This window comes from Epinephelus moara, chromosome 15 (assembly GCF_006386435.1).
Source record: "Epinephelus moara isolate mb chromosome 15, YSFRI_EMoa_1.0, whole genome shotgun sequence".
NCBI classification, from domain to species: Eukaryota; Metazoa; Chordata; class Actinopteri; order Perciformes; family Serranidae; genus Epinephelus; species Epinephelus moara.
Genome location: NC_065520.1, coordinates 8729348 through 8749648, shown reverse-complemented (window position 1 = coordinate 8749648; position 20301 = coordinate 8729348). Strand labels below are relative to the sequence as shown.

Here is a 20301-nt window from a genome sequence, read left to right as displayed (position 1 = left end):
CCCTGACACTGTCATATTTGTGTAGGAATTAAGCGACAATACATGACATATGTTGTTTTAATTAATAAATACAGTGTGAATAAAGATTACATAACATGAAAATAACTGCAGTCTTTGTTAATTGATAGCCGCTTAAATTAAACAATTTTTATAGGGGAAGTAAAAACTAACTTCGGGCAAGTAGATCTCAAGATCGCAAGTGAAAAAAAAAAACCTTAGCATTGAACCCTGACCATATTAAGATTTGGAGTTCACCTCCTGTAGGTTTTTTCCTTTGCTCCTTTCTTTCTTCCTTCCATTTACTCCTGACTTAACAGAAGCAGCATATTGTATTATCCTGCATCTATCCATCCACCCTCCTTATGTCTGGCAATTTCCCTCCTACTATGTAGACTTCAGTAAGTATCTTGTGGCCAGTTCAAGTAGTTTTTGATAGGCCCACTGCTGGTCAGATGCTCCTTTGGGGCTTTGCTCGCAGCACGCCGCCACAGCATTTACATCGCAGCGGGCTACAAAATTGTTGTACAGACCAGACATCAAGCCTGCTTCAATTGCCGGGCTGCCCTGTTCGTCCTCGGCAGCCGGCCTCACACTGAGCAGTCAGAGAGTGTAACCTTATTACTGACCTCATTATTTCAGATTAGAGCAAAGAATGCAGGCTGGCCAACACACAGATCAGCCTGAGTCTAATTAGCCCAGTTCATTCTAGACACAGTTAAGGTGGTTTAGCTATTCATTTGGCAGTGGCACCCCATCACCGGTGGCAGTAATGACACTAAAGGCATTAAAATATGCAAAAATATGCAGGAAGTTGACAAGGTTTAGTAGTCACACAGGGATGGTGAAAAAGATGATTTTATCAAAATGCAGTTTTCAAGATATGTGAGTTTCCTCTTACTTAACTGTGTCTCACTAAAATACTTTGCAGACTATACAGGGAAAAACATCTGGTTGCAAGTTTTTGACATTAATCTCCCCTTGCAGTCACAGTGAGTCAGTTTAAATCCTCAACCAAAGAGAGCCATATGCAGAGATTTCAGAGAAGGATGTATATTATTCAGAAAATTTGTTCAGTTTGAAGCAGAGAGTATTTCTTAAATGCTTTAGGCGTAATACTGCCCTTTTTACTGTCAACACTGCTTTTGACCGTAACGTCAGTCTCTAAGCTTACACATCAAGTATATTCAAGTTGCTGACAGCCACACATTGTTGTGAAAACTCAGTGTGACAAGAATGCCGATTGACAAAAAAAATGTGACCTTCAGGCACCAGAAGTCATACAAACTGTCCCCAGTGGATCTGACTACTTAAAGAGAGACTAAGGAACTCTTTTAGGGAAGAATTAACACCTTCTTCCTATTAATTGTGAAAAGGTGAAATAATACGCAGTAAAACTCACTTTTTCCAAATTCAAAACACTGAGGGGTTTTGCTGCTATAGCTTTACATGATATGGTATGACTGGTGTGGTGGCTAAATGTTAGCTCATGTTAGCAAGCAGGGAATTCTCAATTCAAGCTTGCTTGGAATGAACATTAATTTAGTCAGAAATTAATTGATTCCTGGCACTTTTTTTTTAATAATAAACTTTTTCATCTTTAGGCTTGGTGGAAGGTATCAATTATTCTTAAATCAAAAGACTTAAGTCCACATGAAGTCACAAATTATTGGTGTTAAAGGCCAAGTCGAGTCAAGTCATCAAAGTAACGTGACTCCAGTCCACACCTCTGCACTACGGCTCGCTAAATTTATAGCCCCTTTTACAGTGTACACAGTAGCATTTGCTAAATGTCACTGTTAGCCAAAAAGTTACTGAGTCTCACTTGAACTGAAAGAGGCAGAAGTTCTAAGTTGTATTCTGTACATTTTAGGAGACAGATTGCATTGCACTGAAGTTCTGATTCGTCACTTCTTGTGGGTGGAAAGGTATATGTACAGTACCTGACACCAGAGTGTGTATTTTTGGCAAAGGGTGAATATGTGGGTCTTTTGGGAGATCCTATGCTGCAGCCTGATGTGGTGATGTAGGCTGATGATGCATTAAAGTCTCTTCAGGTAGCATTTAGTCGTAGTTTTTGTCAATACTTCCTACACGACTCTGGCTTACATCTGTGAAGGAGGCCAAGGCACTGATATCACGTGTCTACAGACGTTACATGTGCTCATTCCTGTGTGTTACAGTGTGTCTCTTCACACTCATGACGCAACACACCCTCACCAGTTTGTCGATGACGTCTGGCTTAATTAAGAATATCACCTTTTACGTGACTTGGCATATTCTGATTGATGTCACGCCTGCTGTGCAGATATCATGGGAAATGTGCTCACATGCTGTACTGAAGAACGATGATCATATTAGCAAATGGCTCTGACCTGTGGGACCCTTTAAAATTTGATCTATCTTTAGATTTGTTAGCTTTATCTTTAGATGTACAACATTAATCCATTAGAATCTAAAGATAAAGCTAACTGTACCCATCAATTAATAGCTTGACATTTTGGAAGCTTGTTTTCTTGCCATGAGTTAGATGACAAGATTGATGCTACTCACAGACACAAGAGTGATGTCGTTCTTCTCATCTAACTCTCAGCAAGAAGTAGATTTCCATGTTTTTTCATTCGGTGCCTCACTATCATAGATTTTACTAGGCTTGGGCAGTATTATGGTATATCAGGGTATTAGAAATCCCTGAAGTATGATTTTCAATAACATCAAAAATACAGACGTTCATCATTCTATTAAACTCACAGCATGCGCCACTAGAGGTTACTCTCTACTGGTGGGAAGGGCAGCTGAGCTGACAAACATGGCGATAGCGAGTGGTGGGGATAACAACACAGGACTAGCAAAAAGCCGGCCAGCAATAGCAGAAAAAGACAGCAGGAAAAACAGCATGTTTTCACATCCAAATGTGAAATAGGGATTTATTAATCAAACAAGATTTGGTGATTGTTGGAACAGTGGAAACAATAACCAAGAGGGTTTTGGTGGGTTTTATTTAGTTTCTGTCACGTTTAAATAAAGTGTGTTTTACGATGAGTTCCATCTCCTAGCTGAAACTACAAGGGTGTGGGGTGACGCTGCTGCTGGTTCCAACTGATCAGCTGGAAAATGTTAATGTATAGCCCAGCCCTAGACAATGTCATACATGCTACAATGACTAATATCACCAGCAGCTCAGCTTTTATGGTTTTTCCTTTCTTTTTCTTTTTACATATTTTTTTTTCATATAGCATATACCCTGGTGAAATGTCAGGAAGCTATGAAGGTATGGAAAAAAAGATACTACCTCTCTACATTAATGAAATGCTTTCTACCTCCAGAAAGCAATTAAACACATCCTGTCTCAGTAATTCACACACCTCCCTGCACATACAGTCTCGCCCTCTATTTTGTAGAGGCAATTATCATAATTTTTTTTATTCATAAATTTAGCACTGGACACTTTTGCTGTATTTCCACTTGTTTTGCTCGCCTTAACTCACTTTTGGTACCAGGTGCTTTACTATTTCCACTGCAGATAGTACCTTCTCAGTGTAGGTGGGATTCTCAGCTAATGGCCCGAGGGACGCCACGTGAAACTGCTGTGACATCATCTTCAAGTCAACACTCGCTGAATCCTTTTATCGGCAACTAAACAGAGGAACATCTGCACTTCCTCAATTGTATGGCGTAGTGTACGGCATAGTTTTGTGGGCATCCATATTTTAAAATCAGCGTTAAGTGAATAAAACAACGGTGGTCACTACTGATGACAGCTTAGCCAAGAGCTGGTGTGTGCAGGCTGTGCCATGTTGCACAAGTGATGATTCTCTCTGAACAGTCAGTGGTCTGCAGTGTCCTCCTAGTATCAGCTTTGCTCACTTGGCATCTCTTTCAAGGTGGTATCAAAAAAGTACCAGTTACAATCCACATCTTTTGCTAATGGAAAACCAAAAAACAGCCAGCTGAGTTGGGTAGAGCCGTGCTGTTTCATGCAGTATAAATGCAGCATTTGTTGTCTTCATCTTAGTGCCGTCCTGCTGTGTTCATATCATATTTGAAGGTACAACAGTTCCTTGATCTGTGTGAGTTATTGAAACACCCACATTTAAAAATTTGCATTTAAGCTCAAACCACAAACAAAGTACAGCAGACACACGGCTGTGCAGTCTATTGCATGAGTGTAAATACGATAATGAACTCATAATGATTTCTAAAACCAGCACTGGTGGATTCTGATGTTCTGTTTACTGCCTGTGTTGATGACACACTTATACAGTCGGGGAGGTCTTGTGGGAAAATTCCCAAATATCCCGCCAGCAATTACAGAGGGTTCCAATGTGAAAACATTTTGTAGTTGGCAGTATAAAACCAACACTTTGTGTCAAAAATATATGTCTGCAGACATTTTGTTATAACATCACTTGCTAAATGCCCTACTTGCCAATTATTTCATTTTAAAATACCCAGTAACACTATGGTAATTATTAGCCAGCAGCTAATTGGACATTGGGTAAAGGCATATGAAAGACCACCTGCCACTTTTCAAAAAATCCAGCAATTTTTTTCCCCCTCATAAGTATGATTTAGCAAACTTTAATTAATTTATTTGCCTTGATCCTACATACCACCACAAAATCTAATTATATTTATCGGATTCTGGGATTTTTTTCCACACATATTTTAGGGTACTGAAATGTATTTTGTGAAGCACTTTGCAACTCTGGTTTAGAAAAGTGCTACAGAAATAAAGATTATCATTATTATTATTTATTATATTTCAAATTCAAATTCTATTATATTTCTCAATCACCTCATTAATGATGATGCTGAGTCAAGACATAGCATCTTATACATATGAGAAAACTTCTTGTATTTATGAATTAGCATCTCATGATTATGAGATACTATCTTCCAAATTGTCGGAGTTTTAGAAAGTTAAGATAGGAGATAAGAGAAAATATCTGATAATTATGAGCCCTAATGCAAAAAGACATGGGTGGTAGATTATTTTTTCCAAGTGGTTGAAATGGACTTCCATAGGACAAGTTCCACTGGTGTGTGTGTTGATAGAACATGTTTTTACTATTAGAGATGTGCTGCTGGCAAAGTGAAGCTGCATAAAGCTCAATATTTTGAAAGCCAGCAATGGTCATAACAACCAGAGTTCGGGCAAAAATACTTGAGGTATACTAGTTTGAATCCCATAATTAGAGCTTGACTTTTTTCCAACTGATTTTTTTAATAAGAAGAGATTGTGTCATGGAATATAGAATAGCATCTTAACAAAAATGGAATTTCTAACTTTGATACAACACCTTGAAAAATATCGGTAAGTTACATCAACTTACATCAAGGGCATTAAAATCAGATATAGGATGAAGTTACTTGTGCACAAAATGTGTTGTTTCGTTAAATCAAACCCTCCAGTGCCCTCCCTTCATGACAGTGAGCAGCATCTTGTATTCTTGTGAGAAATGTGAGATATTCAGAGGATCTTGGTAATCTCCACACTCCTTAGGGGGATTAGGGGCAGTCGAAGACAGGTTTTATTATACTAGGGAGGAGGAAGGAGGGGGGGATTAATCCAGAAGTCCAGATTTATACAGAAACCTGTCGACTGGATTGAAGATTTCTTTCTACAAAAAAGTGTGTTTGTTAAAAGAAAAAAACATCACAGGGAGAAAGTCTGCTAGACAGATCATTATGTGCTATCCATCAAACTGCCTCATGGTTTCGGTTCTGTGCTGCCTTGTTGGATGGATGGCAGATAAGTCATCATGGAATGAAACTGTTCAATTGCATGGGAGATGCGTCAGATTCAATAAGGACCTATTTCTCTTTTATTTTCCAAGTGAGCCTTATATAAGTGTGGGCTCTGGCATACTGTACCTTAAATTTAATTTACAGTGTAATAATAGCAGAAGGGATACACGCTGCAAAACGCTCTTTCAAAGACCCTATGTCAAAATGCTGCAGGAAAACATACAGCACAGCATTGGAAGCAGCCCTCACATATTGCTTAAAAGTGAATTGCTTTTCAGAAATTCCTCAGTAGTTTGTGTGGGTAGATGTGACCTTTGCAGAGTACAGTCTCCCATTTATCCTTTCCATATCTACATGGACCTAGAGGACTGGCTGACACCTCACAAAGCTGCAAAGATTAAGATGTCAAGGAAAGGTTAAGGCTAAGACGCTAAAGCTACTAAAGCTGCACACGCCAGGTTGTTGTGTGCGCGGATGTCCTCGACACTATGCTTCTTGTGGGTGTGTTTAAAACACCAAATGAACTCTGGGAAAATGCAGCAACCTGAAACACAGCCAAATTTTAATACAGATGGAGGATTGCGTTCCCAGGAGAAGAGTTTCTATGCAAAGATGATCTACATACTTAAATTTGTTTAAGTGTGTGTTGGCTGCCGCTCCTCCCATGAGCTCCCCTCACCTAGTTTTCAGCAAAACCACATCTTCACACCCTCGCTTGCCCGGACACCTCATCTTTCCGGGAGCGTTCTCGGTTCCCTCGTCTCCACACCAGCATCCCTGGGGCTTTTCCTTTATCGCCCAAAATAGCATCTCATATCTGCGACCAATGAAGATCACAGTGCAGCACCAGTCTCCTCACTCAACATTTCTCTCCTCACACTCCGTGCTTCTGGAAGATTTATCAAGTGATGCTACCTGCCGATATTCCCTATAACTGGGTTATGTTGTGGTGTGCTACTGACGGATCATTTAGGACTGAAGGAGAGTGTTGTGTTGTATTTTTTGTGTGTGTATGTGCTTGTTGGATAGTGATCCCGCAGTGCACAGATGGGGACAGGGATCATTTTTCCTGTAATTGGCACGCAAAGATTAAATTAGTACAAGAGAGAGAATCAGATGAGTGAAAATGGATCCCGCTCGACCTCTTGTTCTGGAGACTGATGTGATGAGACTCCCCAGGTCTCTGTGCAGCTGAGCAGCTTCGCTTAGTCATCTTGATAACATCCCCTTTAACATGCCGACCTGCTGTTGCTGAATTTGTACCCTCTGACATTCCTCTTTCATTCATCTAATTGCCAGCCTCATTTACTTTTTTGGGAATCTGAGCCCGTCTGCTGTGTTTTATAGCTCTTCCCATTTGTTTCTCCTGCTCCTCTGTAGTTACCCATTCACCCACTGTCAAGTTGGCTAAGCTGAAAATCGAACCAGGCTAATATTTTATCTGCTTTGCCAAATGCAGTGTGATCCACAAAATCCTTTCTGGTCAAAGGGTTGAATGTTCTCCCTGTTCGGAGTCTCATTGAACACTTTGCTGCAAACATGATCATTTTAAGAATAGATCTGGTTTTGTTTACTTTGGTGTAAAATTGTGGTGATTTATGTGTTAATTAAAACCCATAAAAAGTATATTTTATTTCATAAATATCTATTATTAGTCCATACCCATTGAGTGCACAGTTGCCCACGTACGGTTTCACATGGTGTGTGTTTGGGATACAGGTCATAGGAAATCGCAGATTTAATAGTCAGCTGAACCCATTAGGAAGAGCAATGTATTCAGACAGTGTTTTTGTGAATTTGATAGTATGATGTCCCATGTACAATTTCCTGAACCTGCTGTCCTACGATTTGGCCACAGGGGGAGCCACAGCGATCGGTCGCATTTTAGCCATTTTTAAGCTTTTTTCTGTTGTTATAGCGCCACCCAGTTGCCAATTAGAGTTAAATTTCTCCAGTCACCTTGAGGCATCCTGTTCTACATATCTACCAAATTTAGTAAAAATCGATATGGCGGTTAGNAGGGAACTTTAGATATTGGTCCCTAGATTATGTTCACCGAGTTTCATGCAGATCGGTCAAACTTCCTAGGAAGAGATCGATTTTAAGTGTTTTTCAAAAAATTCAAAATGGCGGAAAATCTATATAACCGGAAGTTATGTGTCCTTGAGGCAAATTTGTTCCTCATGAGGAGAGGCATCTCTGTGCAAAGTTTCATGTCTCTATGACATACGGGGCATGAGATGTGCCCATTCAAAGTTTGCAATTTCAATCAGTTGCTATAGCGCCCCCCCTTTGGCCAACTGATGTAATATTGCTTCATTCGCATCCTCCCATGACCCTCTATCACTGTGCCAAATTTCACATGGATTGACCAAGTCAGTGAGGAGAAAAACGTGGAACAGACACACAGACAGACACAACCACACACTCACAGACAGAGTTTTCGTCATTATATACAAAGATTAAAGGACCAAAAATCCGAATTAAAGTTTGGGGAGAAAAAGATTTAACTGACAGTGGCCTGGCAATAAAAGCAAACAACTCAGGAACTTTTGTCAAATTTTTATTGAAAAATGTTGCTAAATCACCATTAATGATCAGAATATGTCATGGCTATTGCCTTTTTCAAATTGAAATCCTTGAATTTACATAACTTTAACTTCTTTTTCAAAGTCTAAAAACCTACATTAACTGATTTTTCGGCCAAGCTGTAAACACATCATTGTCTCTGCCTGGACGTAAGCCTAGAGTGGATCATGCATTCGGTCGTGTGTGTGTGTGTGTGTGTGTGAATTTGCCTGTCTGCAGCTAATCTCGCAAACTACTGGATCAATCAGCCTAATATTTTGTGCGCCTATGAATGACTGTGCTCTTATGGTTGCAGTGATTCACAATTCACACAAAATTTATTTATTAACTGTTTTGTATGTCATTAGCCCTTTTTAGGTAGGAATTGTGCAAATTTGCAGGAAAGCCCAATCAGTCTTTTTTCAGCATTGGCAGTATGAAAACAAAATCGGGGAGTGCGGCAAAATGCCGCCTACCTACTTTTGTTTATACAGATTGCGCCTTTTTCGGGGCAATGGGGGGCGTGAGCAAGTAACAAAACATGTAGCCCAGCGTGTGACGTAAACAGTGATGTGGGAGGGAAGCCGCGGCTGGTCAGTCCTTCGGCGATTCTCTCGTAAGTCGGCCTGTTCTTCACCGTTCCTGTCATCTGACGGTTACAGTAATAGCCTCTTCATTTGCAAGGGCAGGGAGGCTGCGCAATTCCTTGTCTCCCCAGTTGCTTATCTTTACCGTGTCTGTCAGGTTTGTGTTTCCCTCTTGCTACTAGCTGCTTGCTAATTCCTGCTATCAGCTGTTTCCTGTTCGCACGTGCGCCATCATCAACAGCTCCTCCCAAAAGTCATCAACAGCCGCCAATATGTCTACCCTACGAGGCAGAAAATTGGGCACCTTGGATCAACTCGCCAATCCGGCTCAGTGTGTCTAAACGCTTGCAGCTTGTCGGCAAAACGGCCCAACATTCGTGGAAAATCTGGCAGTGTAAAAGGGGCTAGTGACTGCTGACTCCTCACTCGTCTTAAAAAGCTGTTAGGGGCAAGAAAGTCACATAGCAAAAGGGGCTGAAAACAACAAGCCTTATCTTATCTTTTACAGGCAGTGTAGGAGGTTTAAAAAATATTTGGGTGGTAATTTTGCCCCCACTGTTTAAAAAAATTGGGGCATTTACAACATTTTGGGGCCACCTTTTTTTTTTAGAAAATTAGTAACTAGTGCGTAAAGTTGCTGTCTCTGGGGTGAAAAGAGCCCAGATTAAAATGCCTGAGTAAATAAAACACACTATTGCTGTTCCAAAGAGAAGTGTGCAATCAGCTGTAATTGTTCACACCAGTGGCGATTGCTCTAAGACTGCAAGGGAAGCTCAGCTTCCCCTAAAATGTCAAGAAATAAGTGGTCAAATATGTACTGTTGTGTTTACATTTCATTGACTAAATATGCGCTAGAACGCGTTCAACTTTTGTTCAGAATCAGCTACTTATCACAGGTCACTGACGCGACTTCCTTCTCATTCATTCCCGTAGCGTCACAGTGCATTAAACAGTGTTGAAGCTCAGCGTCCAAAGACTTCAATGGGGAAGCATAGAGTGGGTTGTTCCACTGCAGCGAAACTAGACAGTCATTGGATAAATGCTCGGTTTTGTCCCGCCCATCGGACGCTCAGCGTCTCTGGGGGTCTATGGGGCAGTGGGCTGGCCTGGACGCTGGGCTTCTGCATGATGATTGGATGATCTGTCTGAGGCTGAATCCCTTTTTGTTTGACAGCGAAATGAGTGAATCAGCGATCTTGAAATATAAACCACCACCGGAACATTTTTCAAGTTTCATTCCATTGTTCCGAGTTGATCTGGAGACTTTTCCAATCCTCTTAGTGACTTTTTCTTTGTTAAAAACGACAAGTGACAAATCTAGCATCTTTTTCTGGTGTTATTGGAGACTGTACTCGTGTTTGGAGACTCTGACTTCTGTCGCTCTGCAGTTACTGTCCCCAACGAGCAGCGGGTGCTGCTGTGAGTCCCTCCACCGTCCCAAAGCACTCACGGGCGGTCACACTATCCTCGCGCAGCAGCCCCAGCGAGCGAGCGAGCTAGCAGGCTGCACATAATAGCAGACAATTTGAATATTGTCGACCGGATTTTGGTGAAGCCGTTTGATAGTCTTCCTTACGAGGAGAAACTTAGAGTTAAACAGCAGGGCAGATAAACACCTCAGATTGATTTGGTGCGAAGGGTGGGGAAATGTAACAGGTCTTTTCACCCATCTGAAAATCTTTGAGGTGTGTTTTGCTGTGGTTCTGTGGCATGAGTGTGGTTGAAAAACAGCTTCAATTAAATGCTCCTTTTATAAGTTACTGCCTCGCCACAATATGACAACTATTACGATGTAAACTTAAAGTGAGCTTCCCCTGTTTGCAAGACCAGCAGCCGCCACTGGTTCACACATACCCATCTGCATGTGTGAGAGAAAGCAGGAGACAGGTGTAACTATTTAGGCTTGGGTTTTTTTTTAGCTCTAAATACCCTTCATTGTGTATAATGCATTAGTTTATAGATATATTTAAAACTTAATCACAGTCTTCCAAGTGAACTTTTTTTACATCCTCTTCAGAAACTATAGAGGGTCTATTGGAAATATTTTGGGGAAAAAAGGCAGCTTTTCAGTGCTGACGTTTTGAGCATTGATTGAATAAAATAATAAACTTGACTATCCAACACTGCATCATTAGTTAGTAGACTGAAAAAATATGTTGTAGATTTGGTACAAGCTCACTTCACTTGGTGCACTGAGCTAAGGAACGTCAGCACTGAGCACCCCACTGATGATTTCATCCAGCCACCAGTTGAGAGGCAATCCCGCATCTACAATGAAGTCGGCTGTGAACAACCCCTTTCACATTTTAGTATTCATTTGATCCATTGTTAATATATAAATATTGTATGGGTGCAGCTTTAAACACATTCATTTTCATATCTCTCACATTTAAGAGTTTTTACAGTGTTTTCTAGGCTGCTGCTGACAAGGTTCATTATTTTATGTGTGATGTGAGAAACGTGTGTGAAGCTGTCATTATCACAAGCAAAGTAGCATTGAAAAGTGATTTTGGAGAGATAAAACTGAACTGTTAAAAACAGCATGTGACTTGAGGCGGAGATGACTGAAGGTTATTTTATTTTTACTGTAATTTCCACTTACAGGCAATGGTTAAGGAATCCCTTGAGGGTATAGAAACACCTTTAAAATGGATCTGTGCCAACTGTGCGAGTTATCAACACCCTAACTTCAGTGTGAAATCGATGTGCAGTCCTGTGCTTGTTTTCAAACTGGCTTCTTCTCCAAACTTGGCTGATAGAAATGGCTTCCAAAGTGATACTTCATTGACAGCACTTGTTGGAACAGTGTGAGGCGGAGCTGGAGCAGTAATCATTCTTCAGAAATGCCTCAACTAAAAGCAGCATGATGTATTTTCAATTTTAAAAAGATGAAATAAATGAGATTATTGTCGATCCAGATAGGTTTTGTATGGGCTGCTTCTTCAGCAGCATAAATAGTTTCCATCAAGGCTTTTATCATGAGACTGACTGTGTCCTTGATGGTAGTGAGTGAATTAACAAGGCAGATATCGATCTTTTGCTGCGAGTTTCCTCTGTAGCTTTTTGATGGTGATTTAGAGAGTGAGAGAGAGACAATTGGGGAGAGAGACGGAGAGAGGGCGATCAATAGTGTTTGCAGGTTTGCTGTATGGAGAAAGGTGACAGGCAGCGAGAAGGGCATGAACGAGGCGTCGGATTGATCGGCAGCAAAATGCGACAAGCTGATTTAAGTTTACCTTGACGTGCATGATTACACACGCAAGGTTGTCAGTGATTTTGCTATTATGTGACAGAATCAGCATCTTGTACATTCACTTAAATATCTCTGAGAACTGGCTGGATCAATCAGATATCTGAGAACATCGAAAATGTTCCCACTTTGTCCTGTTCAGGCCTGAAAGACTTGAAAGCCATTTAGCACATTAGCAAAGAGGTTAGGCACTGGCTTGGAATAAACCAGAGCAAATGACAGATGATGTTTGATAGAGATGGATGGTGAAGAAAGGTTATTTTAGCTCACGACAGCCTCATCAACCAACACACAGTTATAGGCACTGTTTCTTCTTTGGGATTTCTCAAGAACAATGGAGATTTTAGATACACCAGAACTATTAAAGCTGCTATAATGAATAATTTTATATCAATAATAGATCAAATTACTTAATGTAATATGAGGGGGGTCACTTTTAACTACAAACGCAAGAAGAATTACCATCTGGCACTGCAGTTAGCCTCAGCCACAGGGAACTATAGCCCATCTACCTTCCACGGGAGTTTAATGTTGTCATGCTAACTGCTGTCTACATACCACCGGCGGCTAATGCTAGTACGGCCCTCGGGCTGTTACCTCACTCCATTAGCAGTCAACAAAGCGCGTATCCGGAGGCGGTGCACATCATTGCTGGGGACTTTAACCATGCAGAACTGAAAACTGTGCTCCCTAAATTCCACCAGTACATTAAGTGTGCAACTAGGGGAGAAAACACTCTGGACAAGGCATACTCTAATATCAAGAGTAGCTACAGGGCTAAGCCACTACCACACCTGGGCCAGTCCGACCACCTGTCCGTGCTGTTAATCCCAGCATACACCCCCCTCAGGAAAAGTGCTCCCCCGACAACTAAGACTGTTAAAATCTGGCCTGAGGGCACCTCTCAACAGCTCCAGGATTGCTTTGAGAGAACAAACTGGGGCATCTTTGAACAGCAGGACCTGGAGGACTACACTTTATCTGTACTGAGCTATATCAAGTTCTGCACGGATATGGTTATCACCGAGAAGCGCATCCGGGTCTATCCAAACCAAAAGCCCTGGATGACTGGAGAGGTCAGGACCCTGCTGAAGGAGAGAAACAAGGCCTTTAGGTGTGGTGATGGGGCACAGTACAGTGCTGCCAGAGCCAGCCTGAGGAGAGGCATCAGAGAGGCCAAGACAGCATACCAGAGGAGAATAGAGGGACACCTCAGCAGCAACAACACAAGGCAGGTGTGGCAGGGGGTGCAGCACATCACCGGCTACAAATCCAACAACCTCGCTGTGGCTGATGGAGACGCCTCGCTGGCGGAGGAACTGAACATCTTCTTCGCTCGCTTTGAGGCGGAGCAACCACATGCAGTCACATCACACCCCTCAACCCGTGACAACGTCCTCAGGTTGGAGGAACATGAGGTGCGGCGCACACTAAGGGGGGTGAACCCGAGGAAAGCTGCTGGACCAGATGGCGTACCTGGACGTGTACTAAAGACCTGTGCAGACCAGCTGGCTGTTGTCTTTACCAGGATCTTCAACCAGTCCCTGTCCCAGTACATCGTCCCACCCTGTCTAAAGTCCTCTGTTATTGTTCCACTGCCAAAAAAAAACTGCAGTAAGCAGCTTGAATGACTACCGTCCAGTGGCACTTACACCAATCATTATGAAGTGCTTTGAAACTCTGGTTCGGGGGCACATCACCTCAAGTCTGCCACCTGCATTGGACTCTCACCAGTTTGCGTACAGGGCTAACAGATCTACAGAGGATGCTATCGCAACAGCCCTCCACACTGCTCTGAGCCACCTAGAGCAGCAGGGGAGCTATGCAAGGCTACTCTTTGTTGATTTTAGCTCTGCGTTCAATACCATCCTCCCCCACAGACTGGTGCCCAAACTGACGGGGTTGGGACTGTCTTCCTCCATCTGCCACTGGATCCTGGACTTCCTGACAAATCGCTCTCAGAGGGTGAGAGTAGGCTCCCACCTCTCAGCATCCATCAGCATCAGCACCGGCTCCCCCCAGGGCTGCGTGCTGAGCCCCCTACTCTACACCCTCTACACTCATGACTACACCCCTGCCCATACCAGCAACACCACTATTAAATTTGCAGACGACACCACAGTAGTGGGACTCATTTCTGAGGGGGATGAGTCTGCCTACAGAAATGAAGTGGAGCAGCTGACTGGGTGGTGCAGGGAAAATAACCTGGTCCTTAACACCACCAAGACGAAGGAGCTGATCGTGGACTTCCGGAGGAAGAAAACGGAAAGTATCCAACCACTGTACATCAGCGGGGACTATGTGGAGAGGGTCTCTGACTTCAGGTTCCTGGGCATCCAGATCAAGGAGGACCTGTCGTGGAGTGCGAACACCTCAGTGACCATCAAAAAGGCACAGCAGAGACTTTACTTTCTGAGACTCCTCAGAAAGAACCACCTGTCACAAAAACTGCTTGTGTCTTTCTATCGCTGCTCAATAGAGAGTGTGTTGACATACTGCATGTGTGTGTGGTATGCCAGCTGCACAGCGGCAGAGAGAAAAGCACTTCAGAGGGTCATAAACACTGCCATGAAGATCACTGGTTGCTCTCTCCCCTCCCTAGATGAACTGTACAGTGCGAGGTGCCTCAAAAAGGCTCAAAACATCATAAGGGACCCATCACACCCCGGACATGAACTCTTTGAACTGCTACCCTCGGGCAAGAGATACAGGACGATAAAATGCCGGACAAACAGGTTCAAGAACAGTTTTTACCCGAGAGCAATAGTGTCGCTGAACACAATCAAGGCATAAAAAGAGTGACTGTGCAATAATCACATGACTATGTGTCTGTGAGCTGTGTCTGTGCGTGTGAGCTGTGTGCTTGGTATTCATGTGTTTTTTATTTATTTTTATCTTAGTACCAATGTTCTTATGTTTTTATGTTTTATCTATAAATTTGCACTAACGGGTTTGCTCTGCAATTTCGTCGTACAATGTACAATGACAATAAAGATCTATTCTATTCTATTCTATTCTATTCTATTCTATTCTATGTTTTAGCATCTTTAAGCTGATGGCTTGGGGTCATTCTCACCATTTTGGTGGCATCTCAGCATACTAAACTACCAACTGTCTAATACACTCGGATTACAACACCACAGGCTGTATGGATTGTAGCTGCTGCTACTGCGGAAATGTAAGCACTGCACCAGGGACAGTTGTGAGAGTCCACCAGCCCACAAACAATGAGAGGGCTACCTTTTAGCATAATGCAGCTAACGTTACCTAGCGGATATTAACAGGTTTAACGACAGAGTCCACCTGTCCGGGATCAGACCCGCGGCGCAAAAAAGATTGAATGTGGGTATCGTTTAAGTGGAGAAGTTTCAATACTACTTGGAACTGGATTATAGCAGTCAACACCTGAAAGGTATTGGGTCCTGATACCCAAACCTATTCTTGCCTCTCTCATCAGCGTTGTTCAAGCCACAGCAGGAGGCTCTAAAAACAGACTATACACTACTTTCCAAACATCAAACAGCAGACAGACAATGTTAGAAACTAGCGACTGAATATAGTGGAGCATTTACCAGCTAAAGAGCTTGAGTTGGTCGCGACCAAAGCAGTGCTAAAAGACAACGGATATTGCTGCTTTTTTCAAATAGCCAGAAACACAGCAACAAAATAAATATTTTTGACTGAAAGCACTAATAGAAATGCCTGGATAAGAATGCAGAGCACCTCCTACTGGTGATGTCATGATTGTTTTCTTCTTTAATAAATGCTAAAAAAAAAAATGCTCAATCAAAGTGACACTATCTGTTCCCTGCATGAGAAACCCTCAGCCATTCATCCAACCACTAATTATTCTTGACCTTCATAATCTGACCCTGCCTCTGTCCCTGACACAAGTAAGAAGAGAGCTTTGACATTTGCTGGTCTTTGTCAATAGGTCACGATGAAAGCACAGACGCAGAAAGGCGGGGTTGCATGGACATTTATTGATCTGGCTGTCTCGCGGTTAGCTGTACAGATAGATGATAGGCACAGGAGGAGGAAAAGACTGAGCTGTTTTCCAGGAAGTACAACAAAGGAACGCTTTGTGAGGCGCTCGTGTGTGTCCATCCATCTAGTGCTGTCCATTCAACCCGGTGAAGATGGCAGGGTAATTCACTTAGCTTCCACTGTGGATGGCCATTATCTCTGGGTGGTGTGCCTGTCTGCGTATGTGTTCTGCCATGATATCATCATGGCACTCACTTAAGTATATATCACAGCTGACTGATATCTGCCGTCTGGCAATAATTGCTAAATTGTGGACCTTTTAAGGCTGTTTGGCTGTGCACTCTTTGCTCAGCAACACAACTTCTCTCACAATTAATCTAATTTCTCACTTTAGCAGTGAATTCAAAACAATCACAGCTGTACAGATGCTCTTGTTGTCAAAGCTCCAGTACATCAACTAGGCTACACTGCAAATTTAGAGCAAAACAACTTAACTGATGGCGATCAATGCATTTTAAAAGCACACTGTATTATGCAGAGTTGTCCGTGACTCTTTGTAAACATGCCTTCCAGACAGTGAAAGTAGAAGCCAACCATGGATTGAATCTCATTTTGTGTTTCACCTTGCAAAATTTGCACGTTTTCAGCTCTGTCTCTTGGATGCCTGCTGCTTATAGTCTGGCACCTAATTGCTACCTTTTTATAAAGTATAATGAGTGCCCAACCAATTTGGGATTTTTGAAACTGAAATTGATACCGATATTAGAGAGAAAAATTAGTATATTGAATTTTTGAGCCAGAATAAAAATAGACTTTTCTATGTGGTTTGTCTTCTGATTTGGCACCAATATGACCATGCAAAGATACTCAGAAGGCTGCTTTCTTTAGAAAATGACTTTATTGAAGAAAACTTGACATTATAGCACACTGTCAACAAATTCTAGAAATGAACAAATGGCTGGTTTTGCTAGATGCCTGGCTTGTCTTTGCTTTGCAGGTATTTGCAGACAAGTACAACATCTTAGGAGACGTAGTCCCACACTGTTTCAGTCATCTGTGGGCGATAAGAGTAAAAAAACCCATTTTATTTGAGCTGTTCCTTTTAACTCATCATATATTTTACATATAATATTGATCCGAAAAGTAACTAGCAACTATAGTTGTGAAATAAATGTAGTTTAATAAAATGTACTGCTATAGTGGAGTAGAAGTATAATGTAGCCAAAAATGGAAATACTGAGATAAAGTACAAGTACCTCTAAATTTAACCAAAGTACAGTACTTGAGTAAATGTGACCGACTTAGTTACTTTCCACCACTGCTCTCTACTAAACCAGCCAGCTACATGATTGATGCTACACACTTGTTCCTATTCTAAACCATTATTTCACTGAACACATTTAAATTTTTGTAAATGCGACAACTGTAGTTGTTGGGTTGGGGTTTGTACCAAACTTTGAGGCCGGAACAAAACAGTCTGGTGTGAATAACAGTGTGTTCACACCGCTAGTAAATCAGACAAGTATGCCGGCTGGAAAGCAAGCTACATTGGTTGTGCTAACTGGGGCTAATGCTAGTGCTAACTTTGTTGATAGAAACGTACAGCCGATAGTTGGAATCAATTTTCAAAACTTACCAGGCAGACCGACCTCCTCACTCACTTTCCTCCACGCCAGGTCTTTCTTGGTCCGAAGCTTATAATTTGGGGACGTAACGTCATAAAGCTCAGGGTGGCCACAAACATCTATTATTAGCTTGTCCTCCATTTTCGGAACAACGCGGGGCAGTTGTTGACCATTGAGGTCCATCCAGATATGGCAGAGAAGTGTGTGAAGGCTACCTGCGTTCTCCATAACCCAGACACCTGCAGTGAGGGCGAGCATCCCAGTCACCGTCGGTGAAGTGGAGCCTGCATTGAATATTAGCACCAAAATAAATATCCATCTGTCTCCGGTGAGTTTTTTGCGTGTGAAAATCAATAAATATTCACTGTATCTGGCAAGTCACATGTCGCCTGAATGAATGTTGTTTACTGCAGTGAGACAGTGGCAGTTTTTGGCGTGTGAAAATCAATAAATATTCACTGTATCTGGCGAGTCACATGTCGCCTGAATGAATGTTGTTTACGACAACTGCAGCAGCACGTCAGTGACGTCGGTGACGACAGGAAAATCTCAACGCTGATAGGCTGCCCCGACACAGCATCAAGCGAATATTTTGCTCGAGTTCAATATTTTGAACTTGCGCGAAGAGGCGAATGACGCGAAGGACGCGTCTATTCGCGTCTTTACATTGACTTTGTATGTAATCTTATTGCGTGAAAAATTCGCCTCGCGTCCGGTGTGAACTCACTGTAAGACATGGTAAGATACGATATTCCTCACTATATGAAGTGACTGATAACAAGATCTGTATAATGGATTGTAAAGAAATTCATCAGGTTTTTATTTTGTAGACAATAGATCTGGATTTATAGCGTGATGGGATGACAGCACAATGATGTGTGTGGTCCTGCGCTTTCATGTGATATGCGTGGCATTTCTGTGCGAGCCTGCATTCGTGAGTAATCCATCCAACAGTAATGTGTGTGCAAAGCTGTATGAAAGCTCTGTTGTACATCATTTTATTGTAACTTTTATCAATTTTTTTTTTCGCTGTGAAAACATTGGATTACCGACAAGTGCTAGGCCTTGTCAGAAAGCTACAGTTCTGCTGTTTCCGCTGATATGCGTGGCTTCTCGCTATGACTCACGGCTCCGGAGAAAATCCACAGAGAAGAAAGGGTGTGAATTTGGACGCACTATGCGTTGTTCGGGCCCATAGTCTAAACTTCTCAATTTCAACATTTTGTTGAGAACATTTAGGAACAGTGCTGCACGTGAACTTTTGTCTGCACATTTTTTTTGTCGCCATTGGTGCTGAGTCTGAGGTGCAAGTCATGCGCTCACGCTCCGCCTCCACCTCAGGTACCAAAATTTGGCACCGATTCATTTTAAGTGAATCGGTACTCGGTAGTACCGACGTGAATCGGTACCAAGTACAAAAAGTACAGAGTTTCAGTACCCAACCCTACTAGTTAGCTAATGTAGCAAATGAGTAACGTTACAATAAGCTTGTTGTGAAGTTGATAAAAAATGGGGACATTGTTTGTTAACTTTCAAGCATCACAGCTAACCAACTAGATAACAATGTAGCTCCGATGCTTAAATTTCAATCTACGTCATGACTGTACTGACAAACTATAGGTGGCTAACACTAGCTACCTTGCTAACATAGCAAACAGATAGATGTGATAAGCATGAGTGATGTGGACGCTTTTCAAGGAAAATGTTAACATTAAAGGGAAAATGGTGGTGTCATTGTTTATTAACTTTCCAATATATATTTCACAAACTAGCTGACAACTTATCATGAAGAGACTGCTCCACTCCGCTCCGCTGGCGTCTGATCAGCTGTGAGTGTGACACTCTCTGCTAACATTACAAGAGAATGGGCCATACAGTGCTAAGAGCATTGTATACAATGGAGTCGGAGCGCACTTTGCTGGATAAATCACCCCAAGCATTGTTTTCAGCAATATATGTTCTGGAAAAAATGTTTTCATGTCCACGCATATCAGAAAATGTATACCCCGATAATGATCTATCTGTGATAGGTGCATAACTATAATATCAGGCTTTTTGGCTTCATTTTTTGAATCTATCCTTTACAAAAATTTAATCAGAAAGTTTTTAGTTGTGCTATTTAAATATTTGCAAAGGCTCACTCCACAGCATTCAAATGCACATCTTGCAGACGAAACAGCTGAGGTAAAAGCAAAACTTACTGAAAACAGAGTTTGGTTAACAGGCAGTCAGAACAGGTGGTCCAGTGTGGCAAAGCAGGTGGGCAACAAAGCAGGTAAGGGGTCATTATCAAAGCGGGCTGGAACAGGAGGACAAAAAGGCTGGAACACTTTGGCAGCACAGATGGCAGCAAACAATAACTGAAGGCCAGGTATGCTGGGGGGCTGATGAGGGAATGTGGAGCAGGTGTGCAGGTGGGTGTGGGGGGACAGTTGATGTTGAAAGGTGGCAACACACTGAGGACAACTGCTGGACAGGGAGGGAACTGCATGTTCTGAAATGACAGCAGGCATGAGGGACTGTATGAAAGTTACTA

At 42.1% G+C, this 20301-nt stretch overlaps 1 protein-coding gene across 1 annotated transcript in view; it reads left to right on the top strand.

Annotated features, from left to right (window-relative positions):
• LOC126401864 (heparan-sulfate 6-O-sulfotransferase 3-B-like) overlaps nt 1-20301 on the top strand; it is a 34724-nt gene that overhangs the window by 9437 nt on the left and 4986 nt on the right. The window lies entirely within an intron of this gene.